The sequence below is a fragment of the Bombus pascuorum genome, chromosome 8 (assembly GCF_905332965.1).
Source record: "Bombus pascuorum chromosome 8, iyBomPasc1.1, whole genome shotgun sequence".
Taxonomy (NCBI): Eukaryota; Metazoa; Arthropoda; class Insecta; order Hymenoptera; family Apidae; genus Bombus; species Bombus pascuorum.
Window position 1 is genome coordinate 7,907,091 of NC_083495.1, and position 24,131 is coordinate 7,931,221.

Genomic DNA, 24,131 nt, shown 5'->3' on the forward strand with positions numbered 1-24,131 from the left:
CTTGATTACTTCACTTGATTCATTCACAATATACAGTTCTACATCACCCAGTCGCAATGAAAGAATCAGCCTCTCCAACTGGAAGTTCTTCAGCGTAAACATGAAAACTTATTTTCATTTCAGATGCAATTGCTCGCTCACTTACCTGATATTAAAATTAAATTTAATATTATCTTTATACTCACTTCAAATAGTTATTTTCCGCAGGTTGTTCGTGATTCTTCCTGGAAGTCGCGTTTTTACGGGAAGAAACTTGAGAGAGGACCAGCACTGCAGCATCTTCAGAGCATCTTCATATCGCAAATGTAATTAATTCTGCCCGTTTATCGCTGTATCGAATTATCGAATTAATGCAGCCCCAGTAAAGAATGTCGCTTCAGGCTTACCATTGTTCACGTTTCCGGCCATATCGGCCGATCCTCCTACCGACACCGCTTGGACATAGACGCCACCATCGTTACCCTCTGTCACTTGTAACCCTATGCTGCCACCGTGGCTCCTTTCCAACTTAATCGTCTGCAGGATTCGTTCCTCGGCAAACGACAACTCTTCAAGACGCGCTGCTAAGGAAGCGGACATCGACTCGTCCTCCGGCACACGGAACGTCTCGTCATCTGTACGGATGTCAGCGTCTGTTGGAAATAGAAATAATACAAAATTTAAATTTACAAATCATATAATCCTTGCATGAAGATGATGAAATGCATCTTGTTCGAGCAGATATTTTTATATTGAAATTAATATGTTTACAGAATTCCATAATTTCTTGAGGTATAGGATTAAGAAGGTAAAATATCTTATGTTGAATATGTAATCTGATTCAGTGAAGTACATAGCGCTATTGATTTCAAGAAATACAATTTCAAATGAGTTATATGGCATTTGTACTTTTAATATAAGAATAAAATATAGTACGATGATGATACAACATGTATCAATAACATGGCGCTGTATTAAAAATTTCTTAATTGTATACGTTTGAATATAGGTTCGAGTGATAATTGTTAGTATTTGCAAAATCTAGTCGAAGTAGAAATGTTACTAACTGAGCACGTATGCTTCCGGTAGAGGAGATTCCGTTGATCGTGCGGATAATGACAATCGAAGACTCCGTGTCTGATTTTAATGATAGCGACTCCATGTCGTCGGTAAGGGCGGTGTCTTTCTGCACGAGGTTGCTGTAGATCGCTCGTGTTCCCATTTTTACCCCTAGACGACGTGGCAAACTCGGCGTCCGACAACTTCCCAATTGTCTGGATGTTCCGTAATTCTGTAAACTTGAAGTCTTCATCTAAAACAGACATAAAGATATTTCGATTCCAATTGATGGCAACATTGGTTAATTTTCAAACAAAAAGCTAAGATATATTGCAAATACACGAAACAACATATATTGAACTTCTCTATCATTCTCGGAAGTAAATACCAGTCAATGTACAAACACTCCCATTAAATATATTATATACACCAATATTAAAGCATCTTCTACTGATTATATGAAACATAATAATTATCCCAGATTATAAGATAAACAATTAATAGTCAACATTTTATATTTATGCAAGACGACGATCTAAACAAGTAGCGAAAATTACCAAAAAGTATTTGTTAGAGTTAAAGAAAAAATTAATTAATATATGTTGACTTTTGATAAATACTTGGTTTAAAAAAAAAGTTAAAAAATTTTTCGGTGAATTAAATAGTCCACAAATTTATCAAAAGTGAATGTGATTCGTGAAATTATCTGCAATAGAATATGCATGGAATTAAAAGGCAATAGATGGAAAATCTAATAAAACTACTCCACACTGAATACGTAATCTTATGATCACATTTCGTATCACGCTAAATAGTTCGACCTCTAACAATAACCAAACAAACAACGACATAAACACCACGAACACAAACGCGACGTAGTAAATCCAGGAAAACATTCAGAAAATATAAACAAAAGCTTTTTTCACTTACGAGTGATGACGACGCCAATTACGTTTGTTCGACAACCTCGATGACCAGCTGATGCACTTAGTTGCACAACAGCCGACTGTACTTGGCAGTTTCGCTGCACTTGTGGTCCATTCCCTGAATTCTCCTGAATTCTGATCTCACATACGCACACACAGCCACCGCCGGCTATCGCAATTTAACTCTGTCATAGTTCACTTTGGACAAAGAGATTCCTCGAGCCTCGAATAGCGAGAATCCGAAAGAGACTCGCAAACGTAATGACAACGCGTCAAGAAAGACGATTAGACTTTCTTTTCTCCTCTCTCTTCATCATTCGCGAGAGACAAAACCGATTAGGAATTGTCCGAACGCGATACTTTTTACGAATGAAGCATGACAGCGTCGCGATTCAACTCGAAACACAATCGACTCTCGATACGACTCGACTCGACTCGTGAGAGTACGGAAGTCACGCGCAAGTTAAGCCACTTATCAAGACCGAAAAAGACGATGATGGATGCCACGCTCACCGGCATTAGTACGACGATCATTACCGAAATTCAAACAGTCAAGTACTCTCGTGACAATTCCATTCACGAATGGCCTTCATCGGCACGAGCAATCGAACTTCAATCGCTGCATCGATGATCCACACACTGATCTCTGTCTCACAGAGAGAGAGAAAAAAGTGATAAATCAATGAGTTAGTTGAATCTAAACGCGAGCGAGAGAGAGATAAAGAGCGAGAGTTTCAACTGAAGCTCCTCCGTATATTACTTCGAATGTTACCGCTCAAACGATTGCACCGATTCAAACGTTCCCTGATCGACGACACACTGCGACAACATTCGCATGAAGATTGTGTCTCATGATGCGTCACACGGTAACAGGTGACGTGTAGACGCAACTATCCCTCATGTTGTAGAGTTTAATACGACGGGCAGTAAATTTGACTCGCGGTACGATGAGGTTAACGGTGGTCGAGGAAGACCCCACGCGAAAGCCAGTCGTGTCGCGTCGTTGAGGCGCGAAGTTGAACGCGGCAGGTGCAAAGAGAGTGAAGTCAGGCGAAAATGCGCGCGCATCTGAACAGTACGACACGGCTCGCGGCTCGCGAGAAACTGCCAGCCGCGCGTTAACGCGATACCCAACTGCCCCTTCCAAGCCGAGGATCTGTCACAGGTACCTTCCCTTTCTGCCCCGCGATACTTTCGACCATTTCGAACATTGTCCCGGCATCCCCTTTTCCAACTTAACCGGGATCTGAATCGGGCCAATCGAAACCCCATACCCCTTATTTCACCAGCAACCCCTCCATTGTTATCACACTTATCGTCCTGTCTGTTTTATCAAACTGCTCATTCACATTTCACTAATTGTCCTTACTTTCTTTCACTTACATCGACGACTTTAATGAAGTTTCATTTAATGAGTTGTTATCTGTTTTTGTTTCTTGATTCTGGAGAGTCGTGGAAAGGTGAGATAGGGATTTGTTTGTTATCTGCTGATAAGAAATGGGAACCATGGAACCGTTTGAAGACTATATTGCATAAGGGCTATTATAATTGAATGATTACTAACGAAGTATTTCAAATAGTGTAACTAGTAAACATAATAAAAATAGAGAGACAAATAATATGCGCGTATATATATATAGTGCATATTGACAATAGGGAGGAACTCCTCCTCTCCTTGCTCGTACCACGCGTTTAAGCTATCTTGTTCTTCTTCCAAGAAATCTGAAAATCCGTGTGGACATATACAAAACAGGATGCAAATGCTACTACTGGTAGAGCTTTAGATATCTCAGAATTCACGAAATTGTTATAAATCTGTTTCAGAGATCTGTTTTTCTTAACAGAATCTTTACTTTCAATATTTTCGATATCTTTGCACATTATTCTATGCAATCTGTGTATTTCCACACTTTAAAATGTGCCATAAATGTACAGTCGTCTATTTATAACTCATCGTAATGGTTCAGTTTAAATTACGTTTGTAGAATACGTATTACACTTGTCAACAGAGGGCCATCGATGTAAACATAGGGCTACCGATGTTAATTGCTTTCTCACTAGTGGTCACATTTATTGTTTGTTTCAATAAATATAACTTCCAACACAACTTTTCCTATCCCAGTAGTGTCTAAGGTATGGGTCTGCTAGGTAAGAGCCTTACTGAAGAGTCCTACTTAGCAGATCTCGGACGAAACACTTCACTCTCTCTCTCTCTCCTTTTCCTGTATTATTCCATCCTTACATCCCTCTGCCAGGCTGTTGCGTTTGTTATCTTGTTGTAACCCTCTCAACAGCTGTGAAACATTCAGGCGGCGGGCAGGAAGCTGATTTCACACAAAAAAGGCAGCGGCGAGGATTAGGAGATTTCAGCGACGGAGGGTGTAAATTTGTGTTGTAATGAACTGTTGTTTGTACATATCATGTGTTATGATGTTCTTGCAGCACATCGTGTTACATTCTCAAGTTCCTTGGACGGTCTTTGGGAGAAAATGTCTTCACTGCAGTAAACTGTGGCTGCGCAACGAGTAGTGCCCTCAGCTTGACCGGTGGAAGAAACAAAAGTTGCTCAATCAGATAATCAGCTGATACGTAGTTAACTCGGTTTCTTCCTTCCCTTGTATTAAATATATAAGGGCATAATGATCAAAAAAATATTATTTCCAATATATTTCGCACCTCCTCATGGCCATTCTTACCGACTTTGATATATCACAAATGCGGCAATCTTACTACGAACGCGCCATGGACCGTTCAAATTCACAAATTCCAAATTTAGACAATAAACCAATTTTCTGACTGGCAACCTCAACCCAATTTGAAATAGTTGTGACAGAAGTATTCCCTCCGGATCTTCCTAAGCGGTTACGGAGATACGGAGTAGGCCGATCCAAGGACAACGCGCAAGAGAGAGTATAGAAGAGTCGCCGAGAGCTTTAGATACACTTGAAGACCCGCTGTGAAGTTGGAGATAATCTGATACATATCATTCCGTCGTAAATATGTCTTCCCTCCCTCTTCTCCTCTTCTAGTGTGTCTAAGGCATGAGCCTGCTAGATAACCTTACTGATGAGTCCGCTAGCAGGTTCTGGACGAAACACACTTTTTTTTTTTCTTCCTTCTTCTATACTTTTTCTTCCTTCATATGTATAAACTTTATTTCTTCCATTTTATATTTTAGGCATAGAGAGTGTTCCATTTCGACGACAACTTGAAGATCGGATCCGGTAAAGATACATTTTAATTCTTCTTATATTGGAGAATCAGTGTAGACATGCTGACTTGCGTAGAGATGCTGGTCTATAGGCGGAGATGGAGTCCAGAGATGTGGTGACTGTTCTGTAGTCGACGAACCAATCCGAGATGTTGACTGATGTGTAATGTGTCTGAGGTGTGGTAGCATAATAAGTTCCTCTTAGTTAGCGCGCTAGCCGGTCTAGTAGTTGTGGTGGCGATAGTGTTACTGCTTCTGTGTAGAGTGAGACAGACAAGGTTGGTTTGGTTCTGCTGCTGGCCGCTGGGGTGTCGCTTGCTGGGGTATTGCGCTGCATTTTTCCCCTCATTTTTGATGCCGTGGAAGAAAAATCGGACTCGACGGGATTTGATCTCGGGTCCCGAACGTTGGTAACTTTAGGCGCTAACCACTGCGCTGCCTTCGTCCGACACGAGTTAGGGTTGAGCGCCGCCACCAATTGGAGATCCAGTCCAGAGATGTTTACTGATCGGTAGTTGTAGTTCCAGTAAAGCCCGTTCTCGTGTTATTAAAGAAGAAAGGTCGGTGTGCGAGTACTTTTTGAACGAAGAACGCGGATTAGTTGTTCACACTTTTTGTTAGGAAAATGAGGGTAACGAACCTCGCTGCCCATTGGTTATAGCCAACGTTAATTAATGAGGATAGGAGGAGGAAGCCTCCTACCAACGTGGCTCGTGGATGACATTGTTCACGGGAAAAACTCGCTTTTCCCATTAGGTAACTACCCGCTTTCTCGGTAATTTGTAAGAGCGCACAATAAACCTAAGGATTGTTCCATAACCGAGAACGTTTACAAGATTAGAGATTCCTTCAAGCTATTTAAGATTACGTCAAAATATTCAGTTTATAGTATATACTATTTAGTAGATCAGTATATAGTATAAAGATTCAGACGGCGCACGGACCATCTTACGCGCCGTAACATAGAGAGTTATAAGAATACACGTCAAATAAAATTAAACATCGCAAAAGTAACTTAATTAGAAATGACTAGAATGTATGATGTATAATATATATTGAATTGAAGTTGTCTAGGAAATATTACAACTTTATAATGATCTTACTACAAAATGTTTTAAAAAGAAGCTGATACTATTACATAGCAAAGTAATATTTTAGTAAAGTAGATTTAGTAAAGTTTTACATATACATCAAAATAAAGATATTAATAATCATAATAAAAAGAAAAATATTCACGAAAAATATATTACTTATATTCTTAAAATTATCTGCTATAACTGCAATGTTAAAAGATTCAAGGAGAATTCAATAATGATAAAAGTAACTGCAATATAAATAACTGAAAAAAATTATAAATAAAACATTGTTATGTTAACGGAACGTTACACCCTAATAAACTAAATATACACATTTATTATTATATCACTGTTTGTATTCATCCAACACGCCAGAGTCTACTCACACCAACTCAATGCCAAGATGCTAGAAGTTCAATGTTTCCGTCTATCCCTAAATAAGTCTCTACACCCTCGCCACTTTCGACCTTTCGACGCGCATCCCCTTTTCCAACTTATCCCGGACCTAGATCGGGCCAATCGAAACCCCTTACCACTTATTTCACCATCGACCACTTCATTGTTAGCTCACTTATCGGCCTGTCTGTTTTATCAAACTGCTCATTCATATTTCATTAATTGTCCTTACTCTCTTTCTCTTATATCGATAACTTTAATGGAATTTCGTTTAATAAGTTGTTATCTGTTTTTGTTTCTTGGTTCTGGAGAGTCGTGGAAGGGCGAGATAGGGATTTGTTTGTTATCTGCTGATAAGAAATGGGAACCATGGAACCGTTTGAAGATTATATTGCATAAGGGCTATTATAATTGAATGATTACTAACGAAGTATTTCAAATAGTGTAACTAGTAAACATAATAAAAATAGAGAGACAAATAATACGCGCGTATATATATAATGCATATTGACAATATGCACTATTGACAAGAATGATGTTATAAAGATTATTTTAGATCAGTCTAAGAATTTCAGAGATTTTAATTTAATTATCAAGCATTAATAAAAATACTCATATCATTTTAATTAAATTACAAAATAAAACTATAGTTTAACTAACATAAAAGACGTACGTACATTATTCATTAATAAATGTTTGGTATAACTTATTTATTTCTGTAGCTTCTCTGTGTCTTATCGATTTCGGTACATTAATTTTAAAAAAAGCAATATCTGATAATAAAGAATGAAAAGATTTTCCAAGCATTCACAGGAATTAAGGTTCGCTGCACGTAAAAGTAATTTACGTTTCGTTTCACTGACGATTTTGAATAAAAGGAGAAAAGATATGGGCAATAATGAACATGCACAAAAATGAATAGAAAATGAACGACGTTCAATATTTATTTAATTGGGATGCATTCATTTACCATAAACCGTATTTTATTTCCTATAAACATAATTTAAACCAACACTACAGTTTGAAATACTTGGTTATCATCCAGAAAGTTTTTAACTTGTAAGTGAACTGTAAATTCAAATAATGAAGTAATTCCTTGTACATAATTGTAGATTGAATTATACTCTACATTATTCGAAAAGGATACTTTCACAAAAATAAAAGAAAGCGTATTATCTTAACCTCGGTTAAATTTAATTAGAAATCGTAACCTTAGTAAAAGTCTTTCAATTTTCATTTGTTCTTAGAATATTACTACTCATATAAAGTAGATATAAACAAACGATATTTCATCTTAATTGTCATCTAAATTAATGAAATTGATAATTAATGCAAGTATTTTTTCACACTAATTAAAGTAAATAGAGAAATAAGACTACGTACGCTTGAAAATCAGTAGATTAATTTTTATACTAATAAAATTTACTATATGCTCTTCAAATTCGATTTAGCTAATCATTAATTCAAGTCTACAATTTACACACTATATATGAATACATTTATAATGAACTATATATTCAAATTACAACAAGGTGTGTATAGAACATTTAACGACTTGGTAAGATCTAAAATTCTCTTGCCAATCTTTTATCTCTCCTGATAAGAAGAAGATTTGTGTTTATCTCTCTTCCACAAAAAATTCTGATTATACAGTGCCTACTTGTTAAGGTGAAGTTCGAAAACGAGCAGTAATGGATCAAATTCGCCTCTAAACTTAGAACGGTAGTTTGCTAAATCGCGATCACGTACTAAATCTATGCATACGACGATGTCAACGCTCCATGAACGAAAGAAAAATCGACGAAGTGTCTTGTTCATTTCGAACTTATACGATCAGCTCAATTATAAATCTTCTACGTTTTATTCACATCTTTTTATAGAGATTATTGGCGTTTAATTGATATTTTAATATATAACTCCATCAATTTCCTCATCTGAAAATGTAACCTAACGAGCCGCCTTTCATGAGCGACAAGAAACACGGTACGGTAAATAGGACGATATCAAGCCACCGGAACCAGCAACGCAATTATTGTAAACAAGATACACGGCGATATTAATCCACAAAGGTGGCTAATAATTAATCAAAATCGCGGCGTCTCGCTGGAAAACGGAAGGGACAAACGATCCAGCCATTTCCGCCTTATTATCGCAATTCATCTGTCGGCTATCTACACAAGATTTATTCCACGTCTTTCACGAAGCCGGGCTTCTTTTGCCTTTGCTCGACCGTAGACAACCGGATCTCCTCCTCTCCTTGCTCGTACCTCGCGTTTATCCGCCTGTCTACGAGTCCGATTTGCTCACAAAAGACCAGACCGTTTAACAATAAGGGCATCCTGACGCTTCCACATTAAGATTTGTCTTCACGCCTGACGAATTTAAATCAGGCCCATCAAGCCCTGGGTCATACAATCGAATTTCCTTAGAAATTGGAAATGCCAACATATTTGATAATAGTCATTATTAGATTGTGGACTTTCATGCAAATTCATATTTTCTAAAATTTAAGCTAAATTTAGATCAAAATGCTATCGTTTAATATGTATCAGGTATCTAAGAACATAACTTAGAATTAATGCAATATGAAGAAAATATATAAGTATATGTGATTGTGTTTCTGTGTGAATTAAAGTAAGCATTAATATTATCAAAAATAGTTGTTTGTTTTTAGCAATCGCGAAAAGAAAACGTCTGACACTTGTTATTTTGACCAGTTTTCTATCACTTTAGAAGAACTAAATAACCAGAAGTCACAGATTCTAAAGCGGTAAAGTAATTTTACGAAGATTACAAACATAAATTTTTTACTGTACATTGATCGATCAATTTTATAGTTAAATTATAACTTACTAAAAGAAAAGTGATTGTATTGACGAAGCAATATTTATACTGAAGTTTGATTGGTTTTGTGTTGATATTTGGTTTTCAGTTGACAGATCTTAATCCTAGTCAGTTCTATGTACCAAAAATTGTTGAAAATTTGAAACGTCAAAAAATGTGGTTCTAATACAATACAGATATACCGGGATAGATATTGCTTGTGTGTATATCGATATTTGCAAAATAATATTCATCTACTAAGTGATTAAGTGCAAAACATTCCAACGTTATCTCTATTTTCTTTTAAATGAAATTAATCTCACAACCATATAAAACATGCAAACGTTGTATATAAAGGTATGTTATCACGTGACCATCAAACGTTCTACATAGCAGAAGCTTATTTTTCACTGTGCATCAGTAAAATCTGTATTCCGCGAAGTAAAAAAAAAAAAAAAAAAGAAAAAAAAGATAAAAGGGAACAAATCCACATATACCAAATCAATAATAATGTCATTTGCTAAAACCAACGAAGATTGTGAAACATAGATGGAAAATAGTGAATTTCAAACGGATCGAAAATCGAAAACGATGATTAAGAAGAATAAATTGGTTGACGCTTAAAGTACATATCAGTTTTTCTGGTCAGGATAAAGACAAGGGCGCGGTTTTCTACGCAGGTTAGCTTTTCCACCGGAAAACAGGTTTTCCAATAGAAAACGCGATCGACCCTTTGGTAAATGGCTCGAACCAGGTGTTACTAAACGGCGTTCTCCTATCGTGTTTCCCATAGAATATAAAAGGTTTCCGAACAGAGCCATTGGAAAATTCACTTCGTATTGGTTAAACCAGATCAAATGCATCCGCACTTATGTCGATACGTTTTAATTATACATGCACCACGCTTCGTCTAACCAGGATTTTCGAATATTTCGAGATGCATGGAAGCTTACAGGCTAGCGAGGAATGTGTCTCGCAAAAGTACATATTACTTTGAAGCAGAATCTACGATATTCGATCAAACAGCCTTCTGCGTTGGTGTTCATTTTCACTCTAGAATCTATGTTCCATGGAGTGAAAGAGTTTTGTATTGGTTCCTACGTTAATTACGTTTTTATACACTTAGATTGTACAATTCTGAAACGAGCAAAATCTCAAACAATAGTAGTCATAATAATAGAAATCTTTAAAAGACCTGTTAATCGAGCAATACTAGAGCAATAAAATACTACGATCTTTTGTTTAAATACAGTGAATTGATCATAACTTGGTGGAAAATTAACATTAGCTGCGGTAGATACATTCTGATTAAAGTTTTATTAAATATAATAGAAATTCGTACTTATTAGAAATAATTTTGTACGATTAAATACCGCGAGGTTACAAATTGCTGTTGAGACAGAAAATGACATATAAATTTGTCTTTAAAAATTAGTCTGTTCAGTTTAGAATAAATATCCATCTAGATTTATACACCAAACCGTCTGAATCGGATATTTTTTTCAATTCTGTAAACATTACATCAATATTTTATATTATTCTCTCAAACTCCTTCTTTTTTTCGTTTTACCACTCAATCGATAGACCAATTTCTAGAATTCTCATATGTTCAACGTTTCATATAACATTGTACCATCCTGTCATTTGTTACAATTCCAACAAATTCTCTTGATTAAAACGAAAGAAAGGGACTATGGAGGATCTAAAGTGGCGTAGAATTCATTAACCATTCAGGGCTGAAACATTTCCCCATTAAATTAAATCAAAATTAAATTAAATAAATTCGTCGCAGATATTTCGATAGTGCTTTATCCCCGAGTCGGTAGGAATATTCCGGTTATCGCGAAACTTCTGAGTTCCATCCGAATTAACAAAGAGAAGCACACAGGTTAGCAGGTAACTTCCTGCAAACTGTATTTGTACAATACTTACACTAAAACTGGTAGGTATATTCGGAAAGAATGACTCTAGTTCTATCAGAAGTCATGACAGGCGAACTTCTGATTATCAAGTTTCCTGTCTCAACCCCTTTATCTGCTATCCCCTGCTCGTATAATCCCTTACTGCTAAGTAAGTATCAGCTTTAACGGGAATACCGAGCAAAACCTTATTCTACGAGTTCACCTTGTCTGTGAATACAACTCACACAAAATAAACAATGATTGTAGCCTGTAGTTTCATCGTTACTGTTGCTTAAACATGAGGTGATATCAAATTCCTTAATTTAGATATTGGTATATTAAGACGAGAAAGATCGAATAACTTCTCGTTTGTTTAATTAAAAATAAGTGACACGTAAAAATTACTTTTAAACAGAATGTCCTAAGAGGAGAAAGTACAGTTATGTCATTTTAACATTGAACAAAAATTAAGATAATTTCAATAAGATTTTTTTCATTTTTCTATGCAGGAACCTCATTGAAAGATTTTATACTATAAGACAAATAAAATATATTCAATATTATTTAACGTCATCGTATTAATATGTATTATATGAATGAAAATTTAAAAGAATTGGCTAGAAAAGCAACCGTTTGAACAAGTGTTCCACGTTATATTCTTCTTTGTTTTAAATTGTAAATCAAAATATCCTTATCAGTCAATATAGATACTAGATAATAATCATTTCAAATGCGTATAACGTGATAATCAAAATAAAACACACCTATGTTTTATGTGTATATAAATATATAAATAAAAGTGATATAACTGTATTTTACTTTAATTTTTCCTGCATGGTACAAAACGGCTTTATCATCAAATTTCACAAATTTAATTAGATTTCGATTATACAAAGGTAGCAATCCAATCGAATTCATATTATAATCAGTCTGTCAGTTTATACAGTTAAAAATTGAATAGTTTCATATGACTGAATACGAAATACATTAAAATTAAAATTTCAATTAAAAGTTGTTTATACGTAGGCTACACATATAATATGTAGCAACAGAAGTTACAAAGCCTATAGCTGCACTACAGGATAAAAACTGGAAGCGAAATAGGAAAACTGTACGAGATCAAACTACACCCTTCAGACGACAGAAGACATACAACCGCAGACTTCCACCACTTTGCCAACATACACGACACATACATATCATATAATATGCTGCATGTAAACTTCGCAAATATATCGAAATTCAATGTTATTTTTCATGATTGTATTTTATAGCTCCATAAATTTTTAATTTGGTATTGTTTTCTGTCGTTGATTTATTCTAATTTTTTAATGTATTTTAATAGAATTAATTATCGCGTAATCGCAATATTTTATTTGTTATTAATAAAGTTTAAATTTTTAAGTATAGTTTAATAGCTTAATATTTTATTCCAAGTAAATATGAACTCGTTTATTTAACAAAATTTAAATGATTATTCAGAAACCTCCTTCAAATCTTCTTGAATAGAAATACGAAATTTCTTTAACATATATTATTACATGTAAAACTTTTTAAGTCTACGGAGTTGTAACTTCAAAATATTCAACGATACTTTGCGTAATTTTATTCAAATTTATCGACCTTAAATTCTCGTGAATAACGAGAAAAGGAAATTTTTGTAATATTAGAAATGCTTCCTGCATACACATACTTATATAGGGGCTGCAAAAAATGGAACAAAAAGCTCATTTCTTTTACGTTTCTCACAGGCCACTCCTTTTTTAAGCTTTAATCTTTAATTATTTTAACTGATCATTACACAATATTATCTTAGTTTAACATAAGAAAATTTCTAAATATACGTAAGTGTAGTATTGATTAAATATTAGTCAGTTATTTATTTTTATTAGTTACTTTTCCCATTATACTACATCTACTATATATTGCATTGAATATGCTTTAAAAAGGAGTCACATTAACTTTCTTATTTTTATTCGCTAGAAGGACTAAGGAAAAGAATATTTATATGTTAAAAAGTGTTGCTTATACTTGCAATAAACAATATTTAAATAAAATTAAATTGGACAATGTTCTAGCAATAAGGCATGACTCTCTTTCATGTTTAGTTTGTACTACCAGAATACCTGGTATGAAAGGATGTAACTGGAAAGAGAGGAACTGGGAGTTACTATTGAAATGAATAAACAGTACAAGCTAAGCCAAAGATTTCAAATAAAGGAAGGCGTGCTAAGAACACCGTAATATCCTTTATTGTATTTGCATCGGGAAATAACGGTATCAACTGAGATACAAAGTACTGATCGGAATATTCTGCCACAAAGTAAATGCAATAAAGTGCAACAAAGTTAAAGTAGCATAAAATTAAAGTGTAATATACAAGAAAAGTTTTAGTAATTGCGGTCTATCAACTTCTTAATTTACTTTTTCAATTTCACTTTGTTCGAAAATGCTTCTTTCTCTACGATCCTTCAGTATCCCATGCAATCGTAGATTTTAATTCGCATTAACGATAGAACCATCGGTCTTCAATGAATAATTAATGAACGATTATTACTGGACATCCACGTTTCTAACACTTAAAGACTGCGATCTGACGTCAGAGAAGAAGTGGGACGCCCTAGTTTTGCTAAGACTGATTATTTTATTAACCAATCTGACATGTTACAAAATTATACTAGCTGGCATATATCTTGTAAGAATGCATCGCGTAAATAACGATTGCTAATTAATTCGGCACGTTAAAATTTTGCTGATGATTTGTATCTCATCAGAAATTTTAATTCGCAATTCTTTGTACGTTATCATTAATCATTGCAATTATTTTCACACGCAATTAGAATAAAGCTAGATTAGTTATTCGGAATATTTATTCTCGACTTAAATATATAATTAAATATATAAACAATGCACGTATTGTAACACTGTAACGTAAAAACTTTGTCCTTATTGTTTTGAAAAAGATCGTGTGGTATAATTACTCTGGCTATTTAATTTATAACAGAATAAATGATATACATTGAAATATTATATGCATAGTGTGAAATATAAATACGTATATATTCATTAAATTATTTCATTTTCGTGGTACATGTTTCATTTTGTTATGTTTCATAAAAATATTTTAAATTAATGTAATTTTTTATATTCAACAAAGTAATATCATAATTAGCAAGAATAGCTGTTATTCTCAAATAAAATAAGATTGAAAATATTAAAAAACAAATATCTACACATATATATATATATATAATAAATATAAATATATAAATACATAAAATATAGATTTCATTTCTAAACGAAACATTTCTAAAGTTTCCATATTTGTTATTTCAACTTTAACCCTTTGGTGAAGACTCATAAGCGATTATTTAAAGTATTTCTTGCAAATATAACCGTGCGACCTTGTACAATTAACATTGCGAACATTACCTCAAAGCATTGAGATTCTCGAATTACTCTATACTTTTTAATTTTAACAAGGCGGTGTCTGCGGTTGATTCATGCATTTCTAATACAATTACACGAGTCGATATAGTGCGCGGTATGATGTAATTAAGCCGTACATCGACTGTGTAGCGAGGGCAATTGTATCGTCTATCGCCTTTTATAGTCTTCGTTGAATCATTTCACTTCGTTGCGTAATTTTTCGTTTCATTTATAACTTTCAACAAATACATCGTTGTACAATAACATTACAGTGAAATAACCAGTATTGAATATACGATACACGAATTCTCCACGATCATTTTATGAAACCGAGAGAGATAAAGAAATTCACGGATTTACGACATAAAGTAAATTAAAATACACAATACACAATACATCATCGTAATGGTTCAGTTTAAATTACGTTTGTAGAATACGTATTACACTTGTCAACAGAGGGCCATCGATGTAAACACAGGGCTACCGATGTTAATTGCTTTCTCACTAGTGGTCACATTTATTGTTTGTTTCAATAAATATAACTTCCAACACAACTTTTCCTATCCGAGTAGTAGTGTCTAAGGTATGGGTCTGCTAGGTAAGAGCCTTACTGAAGAGTCCTACTTAGCAGATCTCGGACGAAACACTTCACTCTCTCTCTCTCTCCTTTTCCTGTATTATTCCATCCTTACATCCCTCTGCCAGGCTGTTGTGTGTTTGTTATCTTGTTGTAACTCTCTCAACAGCTGTGAAACATTCAGGCGGCGGGCAGGAAGCTGATTTCACACAAAAAAGGCAGCGGCGAGGATTAGGAGATTTCAGCGACGGAGGGTGTAAAAATGTTGTGTTGTAATGAAGCGTTGTTTGGTACATATCATGTGCTATTATGATGTTCTTGCAGCACATCGTCTTTACATTCTCAAGTATCCCCTGGACGGTCTTAGGGAGACAATATCATCCTCGTAACCTCCCGTATCTTTGACAGGGGAAGTAAAGATACGGAGTAGGCCGATCCAATGGACAACGCGCAAGAGAGAGTATAGAAGAGTCGCCGAGAGCTTTAGATACACTTGAAGACCCGCTGTGAAGTTGGAGGACCAGGTTACACATATCCGACATACCTAGTATGTCTTTCCCTCCCTCTTCTCCTCTTCTAGTGTGTCTAAGGCATGAGCCTGCTAGATAACCTTACTGATGAGTCCGCTAGCAGGTTCTGGACGAAACACACTTTTTTTTTTCTTCTTTCTTCTATACTTTTTCTTCTTTCATATGTATATAAACTTTATTTCTTCCATTTTATATTTTAGGCATAGAGAGTGTTCCATTTCGACGACAACTTGAACATCGGATCCGGTAAAGTTACATTTTGATTCTTCTTATATTGGAGAATCAGTGTAGATATGCTGGTCTATAGGCGGAGATGGAGTCCAGAGATGTGGTGACTGTTCTGTAGTCGACGAACCAATCCGAGATGTTGACTGATGTGTAATGTGTCTGAGGTGTGGTAGCATAATAAGTTCCTCTTAGTTAGCGCGCTAGCCGGTCTAGTAGTTGTGGTGGCGATAGTGTTACTGCTTCTGTGTAGAGTGAGACAGACAAGGTTGGTTTGGTTCTGCTGCTGGCCGCTGGGGTGTCGCGCTTGCTGGGGTAGTGCGCTGCATTTTTCCCCTCATTTTTGATGCCGTGGAAGAAAAATCGGACTCGACGGGATTTGATCTCGGGTCCCGAACGTTGGTAACTTTAGGCGCTAACCACTGCGCTGCCTTCGTCCGACACGAGTTAGGGTTCAGCGCCGCCACCAATTGCAGATCCAGTCCAGAGATGTTTACTGATCGGTAGTTGTAGTTCCAGTAAAGCCCGTTCTCGTGTTATTAAAGAAGAAAGGTCTGTGTGCGAGTACTTTTTGAACGAAGAACGCGGATTCGTTGTTTACACTTTTTGTTAGGAATGTGAGGGTAACGATCCGCGCTGCCCATTGGTTATAGCCAACGTTAATTAATGAGGATAGGAGGAGGAAGCCTCCTACCAACGTGGCTCGTGGATGACATTGTTCACGGGAAAAACTCGCTTTTCCCATTAGGTAACTACCCGCTTTCTCGGTAATTTGTAAGAGCGCACAATAAACCTAAGGATTGTTCCATAACCGAGAACGTTTACAAGATTAGAGATTCCTTCAAGCTATTTAAGATTACGTCAAAATATTCAGTTTATAGTATATACTATTTAGTAGATCAGTATATAGTATAAAGATTCGGATGGTGCACGGACCATCTTACGCGCCGTAACATAGAGAGTTATAAGAATACACGTAAAATAAAATTAAACATCGCAAAAGTAACTTAATTAGAAATGACTAGAATGTATGATGTATAATATATATTGAATTGAAGTTGTCTAGGAAATATTACAACTTTATAATGATCTTACTACAAAATGTTTTAAAAAGAAGCTGATACTATTACATAGCAAAGTAATATTTTAGTAAAGTAGATTTAGTAAAGTTTTATATACATCAAAATAAAGATATTAATAATAATAATAAAAAGAAAAATATTCACGAAAAATATATTACTTATATTCTTAAAATTATCTGCTATAACTGCAATGTTAAAAGATTCAAGGAGAATTCAATAATGATAAAAGTAACTGCAATATAAATAACTGAAAAAAATTATAAATAAAACATTGTTATGTTAACGGAACGTTACACCCTAATAAACTAAATATACACATTTATTATTATATCACTGTTTGTATTCATCCAACACGCCAAAGTCTACTCACACCAACTCAATGCCAAGATGCTAGAAGTTCAATGTTTCCGTCTATCCCTAAATAAGTCTTCGTGATGGATTAGAACGACGTCAAAACGATCACGTTCGAATGCAGGACATCCTGTGGACGTCATCGATGTCTCTATCGATAATTCGCCAGTGACTCAAGCGCGAGTACCTCCAGTTTGATCTTGAAATAATGAGCTGCCAATTAGCCGAAAATAAAAATTTCGTCCTTCCGATCGATTCGTACCGGGAAATTAGGTAACAAGGTACAGCCTGGCCTCGTGCTCTGCGACCATTTTTTTTTTCCTAGTCTCATTTCAATATTTGTTCCGACATGCGAAATGTTACCCTGTCATGAAGTAAAATCAACGACGACTCGGCGATCCACCTTTGGCCCATCGCCAAATTCACTTTCGAAGAAGACGTCGTAATGCAACACAGTTTGTGTTCGTTTTCTTCGAAACGAGTATGAAAATTCTATGTACCTGTGTATCGTCGAATCGAGATAAATTAAATTGGTACACAATTTGTAGTTCCTTGGAATTTTTAAATTGATAAGTTAAAATTAATATTTTTGACAAATTTAAACTAATATTGTGTGCATAGTCGATACGCTCTGTGTTGAATTTTCCGCTTTGATTGGATATCTTCGTTTCTATTCGTCGATAAATTTCACATACGATATTATGTATAATCTAGTGTCGGGGTTTAATTATCAATAATTTTTATTCTTGAGTGTTAAACATTTTTATTTTATTAATAACAGTATGCTATTATATAGTAATATTACAAAAATTACAGGACGTGTATTATACGGAAAACTGGTGATTCTGATAATGTTAGCTGTCAGAAAGTCTCAAAAATTGATACGATAGGAAGCACGTCAAAATGACGTATTTATATTTGAATCAACTGTTGTTTGAATTAAATGTGAACTTTGTGTTCTTGTATTCTTTGATCAGTTGAAGATTGGTAGTACCTAATAATATCTGACATGAATAGAAGGATAATCAAATTATCTTTATCCTTATCAAACAAAGTCAAAAAATTAAAATAGAAAATATCGCATAAAATGAAAATGTTAGCAGCAAAATATGTTTAAAGTCTTATACAATTCCTATCTTTTATAGCTTTAATCTTCCTTTTACTTTTTATTTCGCATAGTAAGCAGAGTGTGGTAAATTGTGATATGTAAGTCTATTTATATTTTTTAGAGAAAGAATGATCCGTTTCATAGAAAATATGTATATGTATAAATGATGTAGTAAATACACGAGTTTGGCAAACAACTAACTTTTATGTATAGAATCTCGTTCCTATCGTTGGGATTTACTAATATAGTCTAAATATTTTATTCGAGTATAATAAAGTCGGCTATGCATATAGACAAATTACCGTCGTGTTTGCTTCCGAAAATAATCCTTGACCGCAGAAAATTGGCTGTACTTCTTGTATGCGACAAAAATAATTTCTTCATCTCCCAAAAGTCATCTTCGAGCGTTATAAAATCTTTTGTGTCATGACAAAATGGAATATTCCAGATATTTCGATTGCTTCATCATTTGTGAAACTATATTCAAACGAATCAGATAAACATATATATTTTACAATAAATTAAAGCTATTTCCCTTTTACATCTACCGTAAGACGAGGAGTAACATATCAATATACATAAATAAATTTATTTTTAATTTTCCAAAACTAGACATTTTGCTTTCCGAAAATAAGTTACTTTTTCCTAAATTTCTTTCCTCAAATTGATTGTTTAAAATCTCATCGATCATGCAATTGATTATTAGTGACTCGACTGAAATTACCGAATAAGTTCTATCATTTTTCAGAAAAGATTGATTTCTTTTCTAAATTTTTGCTGTTGCAATGTTTGATTTATCATTAAACTGCAGATATTTATTCGTTAATGGAAATTAAATATACGAAAATATATGAAACGTATAATGACATGTAAAAATATATAAAATATTTAAAGTAAAATACTCGTTGTATTGTTTTATCATATTCATAAAAAATATGAACTTACATACATCTGCGATCTATTTGTCACATTTCAAGGAACAAGTGCAGAATGTCAAAGGAACTATTATTATTAGTATATAAACTTCTTGTACATGAGATCTCATTGCCAAAGCTCAACAATCCGTTTTTAGAGAATTCTATTTTTTGAAGATGCTGACGAGTAAGTTGAGAGTGTAACATCCTACATAAGCACTTCTAGGATTACACGAACCTTAAATTCGAGGAAACGAGGTGACCTTTCGCTGATAAGATGGAAACTACTTTTCTTCCGTCATCCTCTTCTAACCAAAGATTAGCCTTCTACGATAGAATAAGTCAAACTAAAATTTTCTTCAAAAAATTTAATAAAAATTCCACAATTTGAGAAATAATTCTTTAAATAGAGAAGTTGTGTCATTAATATTATCCATTAATACATGCAACTGATAGTAATAATTTTATCATTAATTATTATTATATGTATAAAAGTTATATTAATAAACCAATTAATTTACTGATTGATAAGAAACTAAAGATTTTTAATAACATTCCTCTAATGATTGATAATTTTATAAATTTAGAAGATTCTGCTCTTTTATAGGTAAATTGAATGAAGAAACAACTATTTTGCTATTCGACAAATATATTTTACTTATATTAAATTTACTTCAATTTGCAAGCAATAAAATATTCGATCATTAAGCCTATAGCTAGTCAGAAATTAAACATATGAATATGTATTTATTTATAGTTTTATTTATAATGTTTAGATTGCAGATATTTCTGCAAATTACATTTTTACGAGAACGATGAAATGAAATTTAAATAGAGATTCGCTTCACCCTTTAAACGGTATAACAAATGTTTAACTTTGCACAAAGATCCTCAATTTCTTAATATGTAGAAGCTAAAATAAAAGTAACCATATACTTTGTATATGAAATTATTTTACAGTAATATAACACATAAATACACAAAAGATGTTCATTAACTTTTTAATTTTAAATATCTCATCAAACAAGATTCACGTCCTTCTCCCTCAGTTTCAAACCATATACGTATAGCATCTGTTCTGCGGACGCAAAAACTGTAAAATAAAATCTGTCGAAAGAACGAATCTACTTAACAAGATATTATTGAGAAAAATTACAAAGTAATTGCATCCCAATGCACGTTTTCACGTTGAATCAAGCTTCTTGTTTCCATTTCTGCGCCTCTTTTAGCCGACCATTTTGGTCTGAGTTTGGTTTGCGTGCACGTACCGTGAACATACATCGTGTACAACCTGTACCCTCGTTGATACGATGCGTGTTTTGATTAAAGGGAGAAGCCCACAAGGGACTCTCGTTAATCCCTCCTTATCGTACGGAAGAGGCTTTGATACAGGATTGCAAGAACCAGCTTGGATAGCAGCAATTTACTTGCAATGATTAGAACCGCTGCGCACCGCTACGTGTGTAGGTGCTTGAAAAATTCCAACTCTGCGATACACTTATGTTGCATACCACGTATAAACACGTACCAAAAATATAGTAGGTACGTATTAACCAAATATCATATATACAATTTTATCCGACTCCATATTCACCTTAATAATAAGAAGACAAAGGAATTCAGAGAAACCTCGTTTCTATTTGAAGCTGTAAAATATTCCAACAAATATCTATACCACAAAACCAGGAAATTCGAAATAAAAATTCTTGCGCGAGAAAGTGGAAAAATTGTTCAAAGCGAATTTTTCTCTGGTCGATTTCGTGCGGATTTTTACAAGTAATCTGCGAGATATTCAAATATAAAGTTCGATAGACGTTGTGCGTAATATTATGTTTTTGTTTCAAAGAAATAATAGCAAAGGCGAGAACCGACTTCATTCTATTTCGTTCTCTTTTCCTTTAATTTTCTTTGAAACACTCAATCGTTACTAAATATAAGTGCAAATATATTGTCGTTACCACTAGCACATACTCGTAAAGTTTTAAAGAAACATGAAGTTCGAAGTTAAAATTCACCACTTATTTTTGTAATCTATGGAAGTATATAAAAGCTGCGCATGTTGTTCCATGATATTTCTTCTTTCACATTTCTTACAAAGTGTAATTTTAAAATTACACCGACTCCGGGAAAAGGTAAAGAAGCAAAATACATTTTAGGTCACGACTCTTTAAAATCTCATTCGACTTATGAAACTAAGGGAAACTAAATAAGAGGAAACTCGTCCAGAAAGAAAGATTGCAAAAAGTAGAGAACGATTGTCATAGGTTTGCGCATTTTATTTTTATAACTCTCGAAGTTGAGCCTGCGTAGCTATGTTTCGTGGCACGATAGTAAACTATTATGAAGTCTTCTGCTATTTTAAAAAACTTCGTGAAAGTAAAAATCATCGTGAATCCCAAAATTCTACTACGCTTGGCAAAAAGTTTCCAAGCAAATTTAATAATGTTGAACTAATTAAAAATACTGAACTTCTTAAGATGTAAAATGCTATGATACAAATATGTGTGTACATATATGTAATTATATACGTAAATACAATATATATGGAAAATTTCAACTATAATATTTAACAAATATTGACAAATAGATTGCTAAATATTCTTTCCCCAGTAACATTTCATCATTTTTTTCTACTACATAAGAAATTAAATTCTTTATTGCCTTTTTCGTATTTACTTCTTATCAAGACGATTTCATTTTTCCATGTGTTTTGCGCAAGTGAAGAAATATTATTACTGAAATTTGATAAATTACCAGTATTAATACAAATTTTTGACAGCAATAAATTTCATAACGAAAAGAAATTGAATTGTGCAAAACAATTTAACAAATTGCCATTTGATTATCCTTAAAATTGTAAAATTATAGAAATTCAAAAGTTGTAATTTCTACTTTGTCGATTTACTAATATTACTAACCATACTTCACTAATATAGTTAATTTCATAATGAATTATTATTATTAGTGAATTATTAATGCGTTCATAAATTATTTTGCCTTGGAAAAAGCTTTAGAAAAAATTTCAAGTACTTGATATAATGTTTTAAGACCAGAGACGTATTACCATCGCACTAAGGAGCATTCTATTCGTTCAAAACCGAAATACAAGATTTCAATTTGTTTCACGTCCTTTCTTACTGTAGGAAAGATTATGGAGAAAGATGGTTTGGATTCCACGCGCTGCAAATATCCCGAGAATGTTTAAACGAAATGCGATTTATAGCAGAAGGAATGGCGCTCGTCAATTGTTCCTTTGCCAACGTCAAATGCTGTATCACCCCGCGCGTCTAGCAACAAGTTGATGTTTCCGTTTACATGCAAACGTCCGTACGCTAACGTCGAGATCAAACCGATAGTTACGCGACAAGAACTGCTAAACACTTTAGAGGTAATGCCAACAGTTCCAACAGAAACGCAAGCAGCGTCGCCAGAACGATATGCGAAATGCGTTCTGAATACGAGCTGGCTGAATGGTTATGTTATAATATCCATTTCTCGCTCGAACATTTCGATTGATTCGTGCACGGCGCATCTGAAGCCGATATAACAGGCATAAACCGCAAACGATTATAATCAGATACTTCGAAATGTACGGAAGAAGTAAGTCATATTTTCCTATTTTTTTGTATGCGAACAATTTTAAACTTTATACGCTGAGATTCGCTTTCATTCGGTTTTCAAACTAAATACGCGTTTCTACCACGTTGTTGAATATTTAAAAAATATTGATTATCGTAATATTAGTTATTCGGTTGACTTTTATAAACCTTCAGGAATTTATCATGTATTTCTTAAAAGCTCGTATCTGAATTTAACAAATTCAAATTCTTCGACATTTTTTTAAATAATACGTAAATAATACGTTTCTTTGGATATGGGATTTCAAGGATTTAGCATTATACGTAAAATTAATTGCTGTCTTTTTATACGTTTGGTATATGAAATACAGGTACATATACAAGTGTATATACGAAATATGTATATAGAAGAAGTATATAGGAATGTAATACGAGTAATGAAAAAAATAAATAGAACGAAGAATCGCAGGAACGTAGAATATTTTCTAGCGAGTCTAAAGACTTGAAATTATAATCATCTACGGTTTAGCAAAATTAATATTTTAAATACAGTAATTTCGCCAGTAATTAGCAATATACGAGCACGTTTGGGAAATTAGTTCTGCAGAGTCAGGCTACATAGAAGTTTCTCTTGCTTTGGTAGAATTCTGCCAAATATAGCAAAGCCACAGAATTCGTATCACGCTATTCCACTAATGCCGATTCTGCAAGAAATTTTCCACATATTAACGCGTTGATCGAATGGTACTGCATAACGATATTAATAAAAATATCAAACACAATGCCAGGATCTCGAATAATTCATCAAATTTCTCAATTAAAAGATATTTCGATCACTAACGGACAAACCATTCCAGTTTCTTAAATTATTCTAACTATACACAATATTTCAAACGACCACTTTATCAAGGCAATGAAAGCAACGTTGACGAGCATTCAAATATTATATTTTCAGAGCGACCTTTT

General features: G+C 34.0%; 1 long non-coding RNA gene across 2 annotated transcripts; it reads right to left on the reverse strand.

Moving 5' to 3' along the window:
- Positions 1-366: 366 nt before the first annotated feature.
- Positions 367-3,002, reverse strand: LOC132909636 (uncharacterized). Of its 2 annotated transcripts, XR_009658579.1 has the most exons (4): positions 2,725-3,002; positions 1,969-2,187; positions 1,047-1,291; positions 367-632 (listed from the first exon to the last, which is right to left on the reverse strand). It is a non-coding gene; the product is annotated as an uncharacterized LOC132909636 (long non-coding RNA). The 2 variants fall into 2 exon arrangements; XR_009658578.1 differs by lacking the exon at positions 2,725-3,002 and having other exon boundaries at positions 1,969-2,684.
- Between the last annotated feature and the right edge of the window lie 21,129 nt (positions 3,003-24,131).